Raw genomic sequence first — 15,169 nt, forward strand, 5'->3', positions numbered from 1 at the left:
ATATTAGGAAAGCTAAATTTTTTATAGATGTATAAATATAATTCAGAGAGCTATGAAACTGTGTTTTCTTAGTCGCCAGACAGTTTGGTTTGGTTCTATCATCCTGCCAGACACATTGAAAGTGTATAATAGTTGCAAAAGTTATATTGTTTAAAAATTAAAATTTAACACACTATTATACACTTTCAATGCGTCTGGCAGGATGATAGAACCGACCAAACTGTCTGGCGCGATAGAAAACACAGTTTCATAGCTCTCTGCATAATGTGTATCAAATTCAGCTTTCCTAATATAACGAAAGTAAAAAAAGTTAAAAAATATTATAGTTTAGGGGTGTCTGGCTAGGTCCAAGTTATTAAACTCTTTTGTATTGATGGGCCAGGAGGAATTGCCTCTTATTGACATTACAGGCTCAGAAGGTTATGCAGGTCATTGCTAGGCATTCTGACAGAATTGTCAAATTTATGGCAAGCTAAGATTTTATAGCCGGGACGCACGGCGGTGTAATATATATAATTATATTTGCTAAGATTGATCAAATTTTTAAAATTAATCCCAATTTGAAAAATAACATACTAAATACCACTCTGATACTTACACTACAAAATAAAGCCGACCCTACACTCTTGTCGTTGTTCGTCGGGTACGAGGATAAACAAGTTTTTTTATCTCTGTCGCATGTCCGCGCTGGGCTCGTGCTACGGACGTTGGAACATTTCAGTCTGCTCTTATATGCACGCGGCTGCGCGCCTTTCTTTCTGTCATTTCAATCAAATGAATTGCATTACATTTTATCAATTAATATCGTCAGTTAATGACAATAGACGTGTCCAGTGTTTTGATAAAGTTGAATTACGCGTGAAATAAAAACTCATGTGTTTGTGCATTAGTGGTCTGTGGCTATTGGATTTTTTCGATGCTGAGAATTGGGATAAAAAAATATGTTCCTATTGATAAGTCCGAGTAAGTATAATTAACGTTTGTCCATGACAAGATTTTACGGGAGAACTGTGGATCAAAATCGCACTTGCTTCCAAGTCCGTTGTCCGTCGGAATGGACTTGATAAGTGTCCAGCATAGTGCGTGTTGTAGAACAATTGCTATTTCTGTGTCAGTACTTTCCGTAATTATCCGATGTACTAGTAAGTTTGTAAACGCTTTCATACTATAATTATATTTTTATCTTAAATCGCTTGTAACGGCAGTACCGTAGTAACTCAAAATTGATGCGTGCCGTCGGATGCATTTTCAGTCTCACTGCAGATTGTGGGTTATTTCATGTCGATCGTAGGTTTAATTGCACGTATTTTTCGCAGCTCTTTTGATTTCCTAATTCTACAGTCGCGTTAACGGGTTTTAGCAATTTGACAATTAATTTTTAAAAGTAATATATGCGTAAACGACGATTTATATTTACTTTCACGTGTGTGGAGAAGATGCCATCGGCCGGCATATTTCTTCTAGCAATTAAGCAATAGCTTAATTCAAAATGTTGTTGTATTGCTATTACGACACCTTCTATTGCTTTTCAGTCAGAATTTGGAATTTTCTTATTAAATGCAATAATTTTCTGCTTGTATCACCGTATGTATTAGGTACTTTTCCTTTCTCTGAAGTGAAAAACTGACTAAATTAGTTGTGTCTGGGGGTGTTCCTTTTTGTAGGTGCAATTTTTTTCTAGACATATTTTTAATTTTTACCTAATGGAGATTTTTCCAATCCTTCATATAATTTGATTGTTTGAGCTTTTTGCCATTTCTCATGAAATATTTGTATTTTTTTCGGGTTTACGCGCGATTTAGGCGGCTCACTAACTTCAGCGCGGTGTTTAGAGATGCGGAATTAAATTCTCCATTGGGTGGTATTTAGCACCATACAAGGGCAGCGGTCGAAGTGACTCGTATTCAGGGCACCGTACGAGGGTAGCGGTAGAAGTGACTCGTATTCAGGGCACCGTACAAGGGCAGCGGTAGAAGTGACTCGTGTTCAGGGTACCGTACGAAGCTAGCGGTAAAAGTAACTCCCATTCAGGGCGCCGTATGAGGGTAGCGATAGAAGTGACTCGTATTCAGGGAACTGTCAAAAATCGTGGAAATAATTTATCAAGCACCTCCCCCCCTTGCCCATTTTTTTTATGAATTAAAATTTCATCTCATAAATTTCCAATTTAACTAGCTTATTTTAGAGAGAATTGGTCGTAGAAAAATTGAAAAATTGCATTTTTTGCCCTTTCAGTCGCGTTTTTAGACATTTTACACAATTAAATTAAATTATTTTATTTATTTAATTATATCATCTGATAGAGAATTTTTCAATCTTCCGTAATCAACAATTTTCTGGTTGCTATGTTTAAAAATTAAAATTTAACACACTATTATACACTTTCAATGCGTCTGGCAGGATGATAGAACCGACCAAACTGTCTGGCGCGATAGAAAACACAGTTTCATAGCTCTCTGCATAATGTGTATCAAATTCAGCTTTCCTAATATAACGAAAGTAAAAAAAGTTAAAAAATATTATAGTTTAGGGGTGTCTGGCTAGGGTTGGAACCATACCAGGTGACTGGCAATGAGCAGCGCATGTTAGCCAGTCTTGCTCTATAATAAAAACACACGCAAAATGGTCAAAAATGGTGTGTTTTATATTCGGTTTAACATAGTGTATTGATATGTTATTAATATTTTTTATTATATCAATAATAAATATTAGTCAATCTAATATTAGGAGAGTGCTCGTTGAATTATTCAAATTTAGACAAAGTGACCAACATGCTCAATATTGCCAATTTCATAAAATGACTACATTATATAGTTGGATTAAAATGGATTACAGTATCGTTCTGAATTCAGTATTATTTTATTAAACTTGAACATTAATAATACATTTAATTGTGAAAAGTAGTAGCATACCACAAAATTCCAATATAAAATTCAGTTAAGTTAATATCTATACTTAAAATTTAATGCACAGTGTATAGTTCCACCCATGATACCAAAATATAACACAAAAAGTGCTAAACACTTTGCGGCTGATGACAAACACTGAGGCAATATTTATTATGATACGCTAATAATGCAAAATATTTGTGATAATTTTAAATGATAATAATAATTATGTTTTTGATAAGTTTAACAAAGCTACACAATATTTCAAGCAAAAAAATACAAGTTGCAAGGAGCGTGCCAATCAGTAAAAACCAAAACGGCGCTTGAATGATTTCCAGAGTTAGTTTCTTTGGTAGAATTGGTTCCGGGCTGTTGTCTAGGAACATTAAAATATCATGCATTTTATACTGTTTCGTGTAAACTTCCCATTCCCACTTTATAGTTAATCCCGTTTCTTTGCATCTCAAGATAAAATTATTTAATTCGGGAATTAAAGAACCATACGCACTGTTTCGTGCCATGATATGAGTATAACCCCATCGATGTCTATCTTTTAACAGTTGATATTTCATTGTCTTATAGATGAATCCAGACGCATAGGATACTAAAATTAAACTCAGGAGATAAATTATATCGACACTTTACCATTTTGTACATACATCCTGTTCCAGTTACGCACACTTGGTGACTAGCTATTCGATGACGTTTATTGATTTGAATTAGAATAGATTCCTGGTGTATTCCTCTGTTTATATACGCTTCCCACAGCTAATCAAATAAAATCAGTAATTTTTGTGCATATAAATTTGATATACGTATTTACCGTTATTACATCACCACTTTTATCAAAAAAAGATGCAATACTTTCCATATAATCAACTTTAAGTATACCATGTTTTTCAATGTCGTCTTCTGTTTGAATTCCACGCTCATAGCTTGGCTTCACCATCTGAGTAATAACACCAGATGAAAATAACGATGAATATAAAACTATTAATATTAATATCAACATCAGAACAACGCGGCCACGAAGATGGCGAGGCATTTCAGAGGCTGTCAATGGTTGTAAGAAAAACAAACGCAAAACCGACCAAATTGGTGAGTTGTTATTTGATCGATTTAATGCCTTATCCCAGCTTAAGTATACCAATACAAAGAGCGCAGAAAAAAGTATTAATGTCCATAGAGGTATTGCAAAGACTTGTATCAATTGAAGCCAATTATTGGCCAATCTAGAAATTGGATAAGACTTAGAATTTATATATATAACATAAAAATCATGTGTACTTTGGTTTTGGAACAGCGTATACAACTGAAAAAAAGATAGTCGGATATGTTTGTGGAAAATAAACTTGACTTGAGGTTCTCTGAGCTAAATAAAACGCATTCTTTTCTGCCCCCGCTATAAACTCATCTTCTTTTGTATAAGTATAGTTTGACTGAACGGTTAGATAAGCTGCAAAGTAAGATACCACAAATGCGTCAACTGCATGCAAAGCATGTATTTTTCCCCTTTGCGCCAAATATTTAAACTCATAATCTTTGTGTACAAAAAGATTAATACTGGTATTAGGATAATGTTTCCACCTATCATCGAAGAATGCCTCAACACCAACGGTACCCGGTTCATTCGTAAATCTATGTCCTACAATGTTCCAGCGATTTAGTAGAACATGTTTCGTTTTATCAAGGTTCGCGTAACCATAAACGTTGAAGGAATCTGGGTATGGAAGTATGACAATTACGTGGATTCCCAAGTCATCATTTATAATAGAATACGTATCCATGTTGGTGTATTGCAGAATAACAACGATTGCTTTCATATCGGCATTTCTTTGTTGGACCATACAGGTTCTGTATGGATTAAAGTCTGAAAGGAAGAAACTGTACGGATTTACTAGTATGTACTGATGGCAACCATGTTTGCATTGGAAATCATTTAACACTACTGGAAACGATTGTGATAATGGCCAAACTTTGATGGCTTGGGGATGTAAATTGGGTATGTAATAAGCAATGCACAGATCATTCTGGAAATGAACAGAAGCTATTGTACTGATGAGTAAATTTAGAGACAATTCGATACTCTTAGGTAACATTCTCGCCAATGGTTCAGAACTGTTTGAAGATGTTTAGGAAAATTCTGTTTTAATATATTGTATTGGGAACTATGTAATGCAGTCATTTTACCGAATTGGTGACTAAGTATATTGGTCAATTTGTCCAAATGTGAAGAACTCAAGGAGCACGCTTCTGATATTAGATTGGCTAAAGCTAAAGCGAATAACAATCTTAAAGTGGAATGCCTGGCATCAGGTGAAAAACGTTCATCAAAATGCCAAGAACCTAACCTGACCCTATACCTGACCAATGGGTACTTCTCTTATATTCTGTGTAACATATTGTATTGATATGTATTTAATATATCCCTACTAATATTATAAATGCGAAAGTCCTGATGTTTGTTACACTTTCACGCAAAAACTACTTAACCGATCATCATGAAAATTTGTACACATATTCTTAGTGGTCCCCGAATGGTTATAGGCTACTTTTTATTTAATAAAAAAATTATTTTTTTAAATAAAATAAAGAAATTGTTTAGCCAATAATACCTCTGCATCTGGCTATTTGACTACTTTAACGCCATCTAGCATTCCAGCAATGAAGCTCAAACCTAAGTACTATAGTACCATCACACTGTATTATCACACTGTATTACCGACAGCTACGTCAACATCAAATCCAATTGACTACACTATGGAGACTGTACACTATACTTCCATAGACTGTACTTTCAGCCATTTTTACTTCCCGCCATTCTACTTCATTGTTACTTCTTCTGTGACTACAGACGCGTACGGAAGCAACTTCATTATTTTAGATATTCGCGAGCGAAGATGCGGGTTAAGGCTAGTTTTATTATATAAGTTAATCTAATATCAGGAGAGTGCTCTTTGAATTATTCAAATTTAGGCAAATGGACGTATATGTATAATATTATCGATTGTTAAAATGACTACATTTTATAGTAGGATTACAAAATATTGCATTATCGTTCTGATATATATATAATATAGAAATAGAAAATTTCTGAAGTAGAAAATTATTATATTAAGTATCAAGTGCGCTAAAGAGCACTTTATCCACGAGATTGTTTAATGTGTTTAACAAAAAAAATTATTTCAATTCTCAATATATTTTGCATATTATATGATATATAAAACACAATTGGATGTATAATATCATCCCTTGGTTTAATTCAAGTGATTGAAAATTAATCGTTTTATGGTACAACAATATTAAAAAATAAAACATTATTTATTTGATGCATTCAGTGTCATTTTATTAAACTAGAACATTAATAGTACATTTAATTGTGAAAAGTAGCATACCACAATATTCCAAAATAAAATTCAGTTAAGTTAATATCTATACTTAAAATTTAATGCACAGTGTATAGTTCCACCCATGATACCAAAATATAACACAAAAAGTGTCAAACACTTTGCGGCTGATGACAAACAGTGAGGCAATATTTATTATGATACGCTAATAATGCAAATTATTTGTGATAATTTTAAATGATAATAATAATTAAGCTTTTGATACGTTCAACAAAGCAACACAATATTTCAATCAAAAAAATACAAGTTGCAAGAAGCGTGCCAATGCATAAAAACCAAAATGGCGCTTGCAAGATCTCCATGGTTAGTTTCTTAGGTAGAATTGGTTCTGGCTTGTTGTCTAGGAACATTAAAATATCACGCATTTTAAACTGTTTCCTGTACATTATCCATTCCCATTTTATAGTGAATCCTGCCTCTCTGCATCTCAAGATAAAATCATTTAATTCGGGAATTAGAGAAGCATACGCACTGTTTCGTGCCATGATATGAGTATAACCCCATCGAGGTCTATCTTTCAATAGTTGATATTTCATGTTATAATAAAGTTCGTGAGACCCATATGATACTGAAATTAAACAGATAAATTATGTCAACAGTTAACTATTTTATACCTACATCCTGTTCCAGTTACGCACACTTGGTAGCTAGGTATTCGAATACCTTTATTGATTTGATACATGATAGAATCCCCGTCTACACCTCTTTCTACATAAGCTTGTAACTGCTACTCAAATGAAAACCGTAATTTTTATGCATATGAATTAAATATACGAATTTACCTGCAATACATTGCCAGGCTTGTCAAAAAAAGATGCAGTACCATCGAGAAAAGCAACTTTAAGTAAACCATGTTTTTCAATGTCGTCTTCTGTTTGAATTCCACGCTCATAGCTTGGCTTCACCATCTTAGTAATAACACCAGATGAAAATAACGATGAATATAAAACTATTAATATTAATATCAACATCAGAACAACGCGGCCACGAAGATGGCGAGGCATTTCAGAGGCTGTCAATGGTTGTAAGAAAAACAAACGCAAAACCGACCAAATTGGTGAGTTGTTATTTGATCGATTTAATGCCAATTCCCACCGTAAGTATACCAATACAAAGAGCGCAGAAAAAAGTATTAGTGTCCATAGAGGTATTGCAAACACTTGTATCAATTGAAGCCAATTATTGGCCAATCTAGAAATTGGATAAGACTTAGAATTTATATATATAACATAAAAATCATGTGTACTTTGGTTTTGGAACAGCGTATACAATCGAAAAAAAGGTGGCCGGATCTGTTTGTGGAAAAAACACTTGACTTGAGGTTCTGCGAGCTAAAAAAAATGCATTCTTTTCTGCCCCCGCTACAAACTCATTTTCTCTTGTTAGAGTGTATTTCAACCGAAGCTTTCTATAAATTGAAAACACGGACAAAAGATAACCTTCAACTGCATGCAAATTATGCCCTTTTCCTCTGTTCTCCAAATATTTAAAGTTATAATCCTCGTGTACATAAAGATTAATACTGGCATTAGGATACTGTTTCCACCTATCATCGAAGAATGCCTCAACACCAACGGTACCCGGTTCATTCGTAAATCTATTTTCTACCATGTTCCAGCGATTTAGTAGAACATGTTTCGTTTTATCAAGGTTCGCGTAACCATAAATGTGGTAGAAGTCTGGGAATTTTAATATGACAACTTCGTGGATTCCCAAATCATCATCGAAAATAGAATACGTTTCCATGTTGGTGTAATGCAGAATAACAACGATTGCTTTCATATCGGCATTTCTTTGTTGGACCATACAGGTTCTGAATGGATTAAAGTCGGAAAGGAAGAAACTGTACGTATTTACTACTATGTACTGACGGCAACCATGTTGGCACTGAAAATCATTTAACACAACTGGAAATGACTGTGATAAAGGCCAAACTTTGATGGCTAGGGGATGTAAATTCGGTATGTAATACGCAATGCACAGATCATTCTGGAAATGAATTGAAGCTATTGCATTGATGAGTAAGTTTAGAGACAATTCGACACTCTTAGGAAACATTCTCGCCAATGGTTCAGAACTGTTTGAAGTTGTTTAGCAAAACTCTGTTATAATATATCGTATTGGGAACTATGTAATGCAGTCATTTTACCGAATTGGTGACTTTAAATATATTGGTCAATTAGTCCAAATGTGAATAGCTCAAAGAGCACTCTTCTGATATTAGATTGGCTAAAGCAAAAACGAATAACAATCTTAAAGTGGAATGCCTGACAACAGGTGAAAAACATTCATCAAAATACTAAGCACCTAACCTACCCAAACGAAGCCAATATAACATGTAATATCTTCTGTTTCATCAACAAGGCAAACTTCTTCTATATTCTGTTTAGCATATTGTATTGAGATATAATTAATATTTTTTATTGTATAAGCCAATCTAATATCAAGAGAGTGTTCTTTGCATTATTCAAATTTAGACAAATTGACGTACATGCTTAATGTTATCAATTGGTTAAAATGACTACATTTCATAGTAGGATTACATTGAATTACATTATCGTTCTGATATGTAATATATCTATATATATATAAAAGAAAGTCGTGTTGGTTAACTCCTTTATAACTAAAGAACGGCTAATCCAATTTAGCTAAAAATTGGTGGAGAGGTAGCTTAGGGCCAAGAGAAGGTAATAGGATACTTTTTGAAGTGAAAACTCCTTTAGAGAACACTAAACGACACTAAAAGGAAACAAACATACTCGCTTATATGGTTTAGCCTACGGGAGAAAAAAAGCACACAAATATAATGTTTTCTATTATCTCCGTCTGCCCTTTGTGCAATTCATAGCTTCCCCCTAAGCATAGACGTGCGTGAAACGTTACATTTTTAAAGGAAACCGTAACCCAAATCAGTGTAAAAGGAAACAAACATATTCGCTTATATGGTTTAGCCTACGGGAAAAAAAGAGCACACAAATATAATGTTTTCTATTATCTCCGTTTCCTCTTTATGCGATTCGTAGCTTCCCCCTAAGCATAGACGTGTGTATGTGTGTACGTGTTGGTTGAAGGTGCCCGGTTGATGTGTTTGTTTGAATAAGACTTAGTAAGTGTAGGATACTTTTTTTTAATACTTTTTTGAAGTGAAAACTTCTTTGGAAGATACTAAACGAGTTTTCTCCGTCTCTTCTTTGTGCGATGCTTCGTAGCATCCCCACTCAACATGCAGCGACCAAAACGATCAAATCTTATCCGACAAAACCGTAATGCAACTAGGATTCGAAAGATTGCGAATGAAAGGACTGAAGAAAAACAAGAAATTGCACGTGAAAAGCGAGGCGGAACAAAGTTTGCCGGGTCAGCTAGTGTAATATAGAAATTGAAATTTTACGAAGTAGAAAATTATTATAAGTATCAAGTGCGCTAAACGACACTTTAACCACGAGATTGTTTAATGCGTTTTATGAATTATTTTTATTTAACTTTTCATGATATTTTGCATACTGTGTATATATAAAACCCGGTTGGGTGTATAATATCATCCATTGGTATACATTTTTGACACGTAAGTAAACAAAGAATTGCTCGACTCTAAAGTAGATATTGTTTGGAATTTAACTAATTGGCTTAATTCAAGTGATTGAAAATTAATCACTTTATGGTACAACAATGTTAAACAATAAAGCATTATTTATTTGATGCATTCAGTGTCATTTTATTAAACTAGTACATAGATAGTACATTTAATTGTGAAAAGTAGTGGAATACCACAATATTCCAATATAAAATACAATTGAGATAATACCTATACGTTAAATGTGAAATATTGATTGAGCTATGCAGATAAAGATAAAATATTTGAGGATATATATCAATGATTATTTTAAATGGTAACAAGAATTAAGCTTTGGATACGTATAACAAAGCTACACAATATTTCAAGCAAAAAAATACAAGTTGCAAGAAACGTGCCAATGCATAAAAACCAAAATGGCGCTTGTAAGATTTCCATGGTTAGTTTCTTTGGAAGGATTGCTTCCGGGCTGTTGTCTAGAAACATTAAAATTTCATGCATTTTATACTTTGCCATGTACATATCCCATTCCCACTTAATAGTTAATCCCGTTTCTCTGCATCTCAAGATAAAATCATTTAATTCGGGTATTAGAGAGCCATACGCACCGTTTCGTGCCATGATATGAGTATAACCCCATTGAGGTCTGTCTTTCAACAGTTGATATTTCATTTTATAATAAACTAAGGCGGACGCATATGATACTGAAAGTAAAATTAGTTGATAAATTATATCGACAGTTTACGACTTTTTTACATCCTGTTCCAGTTACATGCACTTGGCGACAAGGTCGAATACCTTTCTTGAGTTGATTTGCAACATAATTCATGTATTTTAGTAGTTCTCCATTCCGTGCCTTCAACTAATCAAATTAAAACAGTAATTTTTATGCATATAAATTAAATACACAATTTTACGTCATATAAAGTTCCAGCTTGATCATAAAGAGCTACATCACTTGAGCTAATATTAAGTTTAATTAAACCATGTTTTTCAATGTCGTCTTCTGTTTGAATTCCACGTTCATATCTTGGCTTCACCATCTGGGTAATAACACCAGATGAAAATAACGATGAATATAAAACTATTAATATTAATATCAACATCAGAACAACGCGACCACGAAGATGGCGAGGCATTTCAGTGTCTGTCAATGGTTGTAAGAAAAACAAACGTAAAACCGACCAAATTGGTGAGTTGTTATTTGATCGATTTAATGCCATTTCCCACCGTAAGTAGACAAATTCAAAGAATGCAGAAAAAAGTATTAGTATCCATAGAGGTATTTCGAACACTTGTATCAATTGTAGCCAATTATTGGCCAATCTAGAAATTGGATAAGACTTAGAATTTATATATATATAACATAGAAATCATGTGTACTTTGGTTTTGGAACAGCGTATACAACTGAAAAAAAGGTGGATGGATATGATTGTGGAAAATAAATTTGACTTGAGGACCTGTGGGCCAAATAAAACGCATTCTTTTCTAACCCCGCTTGGATCACATTTTCTTCGGAGAAAAAAATTTTAAACTGAATGTTTAGATAAATTGAAAAGTAATGCACAATAGATGCGTCAACTGATTCCAACTTATACACTCCTTTTCTTTTTGCTATATATCTAAAGGGATAATCCACGCTTACATCAAGATTAATTCTGGCATTTGGATAATGTTTCCACCTATCATCGAAGAATGCCTCGACACCGACGTAACGCGAATCGTTATAGAATTGAGATTCCAAGATGTTCCAGCGACTTAATTGAACATATTTCGTTCTTTCAAAGTTTGCATAACCATAAATGGGGAAGAAATGTGGGTATTTTATTATGACAACTACGTGGATTCCCAAGTCATCATTGAAAATAGTATACAGCTCCATGTTGGTGTAATGCAGAATAATAACGATTGCTTTCATATCGGCATTTCTTTGTTCGATCATACAATTGATGAATGGATTAAAGTCGTCAATCGTGAAGTCGAACGGATCTTCAAGTATGTACTGACGGCAACCATGTGTGCATTGTGTATCATTTAACACCACTGGAAACGATTGTGATAATGGCCAAACTCTGTCGACAATGGGAATTACATTCGGTCTGTAATACGCAATGCACAGATCATTCTGGAAATGAACAGAAGCTATTGTATTGATGAGTAAGTTTAGAGACAATTCGACACTCTTAGGTAACATTCTCGCCTATGGTTCAGAACTGTTTGAAGTTGTTTAACAAAATTCTGTTTTAATATATAGAATTGGGAACTATGTAATGCAGTCATTTTACCGAATTGGTGACTTTAAGTATATTGGTCAATTTGTCCAAATGTGAAGAAGTCAAGGAGCACTCTTCAGATATTAGATTGGCTAAAGCTAAAGCGAGTAACAATCTTAAAGTGCAAAGCCTGGCATCAGGTGAAAAACATTCATCAAAATACTAAGCACCTAACCTACCCAAACGCAGCCAATGTAACATGTAATATCTTCTGTTTCATCAACAATGCAAACTTCTTTTATATTCTGTTTAGCATATTGTATTGAGATATAATTAATATTTTTTATTGTATAAGCCAATCTTATATCCGGGGAGTGTTCTTTGAATTATTCAAATTTAGACAAATTGACGTACATGCTTAATGTTATCAATTGGTTAAAATGACTACATTTCATAGTAGGGTTACAATGAATTACATTATCGTTCTGATATGTAATATATATAATATAGAAATAGAAAATTTAAGAAGTAGAAAATTATTATAAGTATCAAGTGCGCTAAACGACACTTAAACCACGAGATTGTTTAATGCGTTTAATGAATTATTTTTATTTTTATTTTTTTGCGTATATATTTTGCATCTATATATATATAAAAATGAATTGCTGTTCGTTAGTCTCGTTAAAACTCGAGAACGGCGGAACGGATTTATCTAATCTTGGTCTTGAATTATTCGTGGAGGTCTAGGGAAGGTTTGAAAGGTGAGGAAAATTTGAATAATTGCCGGGAAAATCCTCAAAACAGCTCTTTTCTATAGAACAAAATTTAACATTGAGATTCAATCATAGTTATAGTTAAATAGTTGAATTCGAGATGGCGCGCTGAAGTGCATTATTGACAAAACTTTATATAATTAATTTCTTTAAATTAAAATTGCTAATCTTATTGATAGAATTGACTCTTACTACGAGTATGTCTAGAACAAGAGAGTAAAAACGAATTACATTTTTATTAAACACAGCCAGAACGAAGTCGCGGGCAACAGCTAGTACTATATATAAAACACGGTTGGATGTATAATATCATCCATTGTCCTATACATTTTTGACACGTAAGTAAACAAAGAATTGGTAGACTCTAAAGTAGATCATGTTTGGAAGTTAACTAATTGGCTTAATTCCAGTGATTGAAAATTAATCTCTTTGTGGTACAATGATATTAAATAATAATACATTATTTATTTGATGCATTCAGTGTCATTTTATTAAACTAGAACATTAAAAGTACATTTAATTGTGAAAAGTAGGGGCATACTACAATATTCCAATATAAAATTCAGTTAAGTTAATATCTATACTTAAAATTTAATGCACAAATATAACACAAAAAGTGCCAAACACTTTGCGGCTGATGACAAACAGTGAGGCAAATACGCTAATAATGCAAAATATTTGTGATCATTTTAAATGATAATAATAATTAAGCCTTTGATACGTTGAACAAAGCAACACAATATTTCAAGCAAAAAAATACAAGTTGCAAGAAACGTGCCAATGCATAAAAACCAAAATGGCGCTTGTAAGATCTCCATGGTTAGTTTCTTTGGAAGGATTGCTTCCGGGCTGTTGTCCAGAAACATTAAAATTTCATGCATTTTATACTTTGCCGTGTACAAATCCCATTCCCAAATGATAAATAATCCCGCCTCTCTGCATCTCAAGATAAAATTATTTAATTCTGGAATTAAAGAACCATACGCACTGTTTCGTGCCATGATATGAGTAAAACCCGATCCAGTTCTTTCTTTCAACAGTTTATATTTCATTTGATAAACTTGGTCATACGCATATGATACTGAAAGTAAAATTAGTAGATAAATTATATTGACAGTTTACGATTTTGTACATACATCCTGTTCCAGTTACATATACTTGGGGACAAGGTCGAAAACCTTTCCTGATTTTGTTCGCAAGATACTGCTTGTGTTTTTCATATTTTTTATAATTTTCTACTACCTAATCAAATAAAAACAGTAATTTTTGTGCGTATAAATTAGATACACGAATTTACCACAGATAAATTTCCAATTTTATCAAATATGGTTACATCATCTGTGCTATAATTAAGTTTAAGTAAACCATGTTTTTCAATGTCGTCTTCTGTTTGAATTCCACGTTCATATCTTGGCTTCACCATCTGAGTAATAACACCAGATGAAAATAACGATGAATATAAAACTATTAATATTAATATCAACACCAGAATAACACGGCCACGAAGATGGCGGGGCATTTCAGAGGCTGTCAATGGTTGTAAGAAAAACAAACGCAAAACCGACCAAATTGGTGAGTTGTTATTTGATCGATTCAATGCCTTTTCCCAGCTTAAGTATACCAATACAAAGAGCGCAGAAACAAGTATTAGTGTCCATAGAGGTATTGCAAAGACTTGTATCAATTGAAGCCAATTATTGGCCAATCTAAAATTTGGATAAGAATTAGAATTTAGATAATATATATATAATACAGAAATCAGACATACTTTGGTTTCGGAACAGCGTATACAATTGAAAAAAAGATAGTCGGGTATGTTTGTGGAAAATAAACTTGATTTGAGGACCTGTGGGCTATATAAAACGCATTCTTTTCTAACCCCGCTTCGACCACATTTTCTTTTGACAAAGAAAATTTAAACTGAATGTTTAGATAAATTGTAAAGTAATACAAAATATAAGCTTCAGCTGATTTCAATGAATACCCTACTTCCTTTATTTTCAAAAATTTAAAGGGATAATACTCGCTTATATCAAGATTAATACAGGCATTAGGTTCATGTTTCCACCTATCATCGAAGAATGCCTCGACACCAACGGTACCCGGTTCATTCGTAAATCTATTTTCTACCATCTTCCAGCGATTCAGTAGAACATGTTTCGTTTTATCAAGGTTCGCGAAACCATAAACGTTGAAGGAATCTGGGTATGGAAGTATGACAATTACGTGGATTCCCAAGTCACCATTTAAAGCAGAATACAGCTCCATGCTGGTCTTATACAGGAGAACAACGATTACTTTCATATCGGCATT

Source organism: Atheta coriaria, unplaced genomic scaffold (assembly GCF_025399875.1).
Source record: "Atheta coriaria isolate IRGN ID8LTWV9N9 unplaced genomic scaffold, Caltech_Dcor_3.1 hic_scaffold_10_pilon, whole genome shotgun sequence".
Lineage (NCBI taxonomy): Eukaryota > Metazoa > Arthropoda > Insecta > Coleoptera > Staphylinidae > Dalotia > Dalotia coriaria.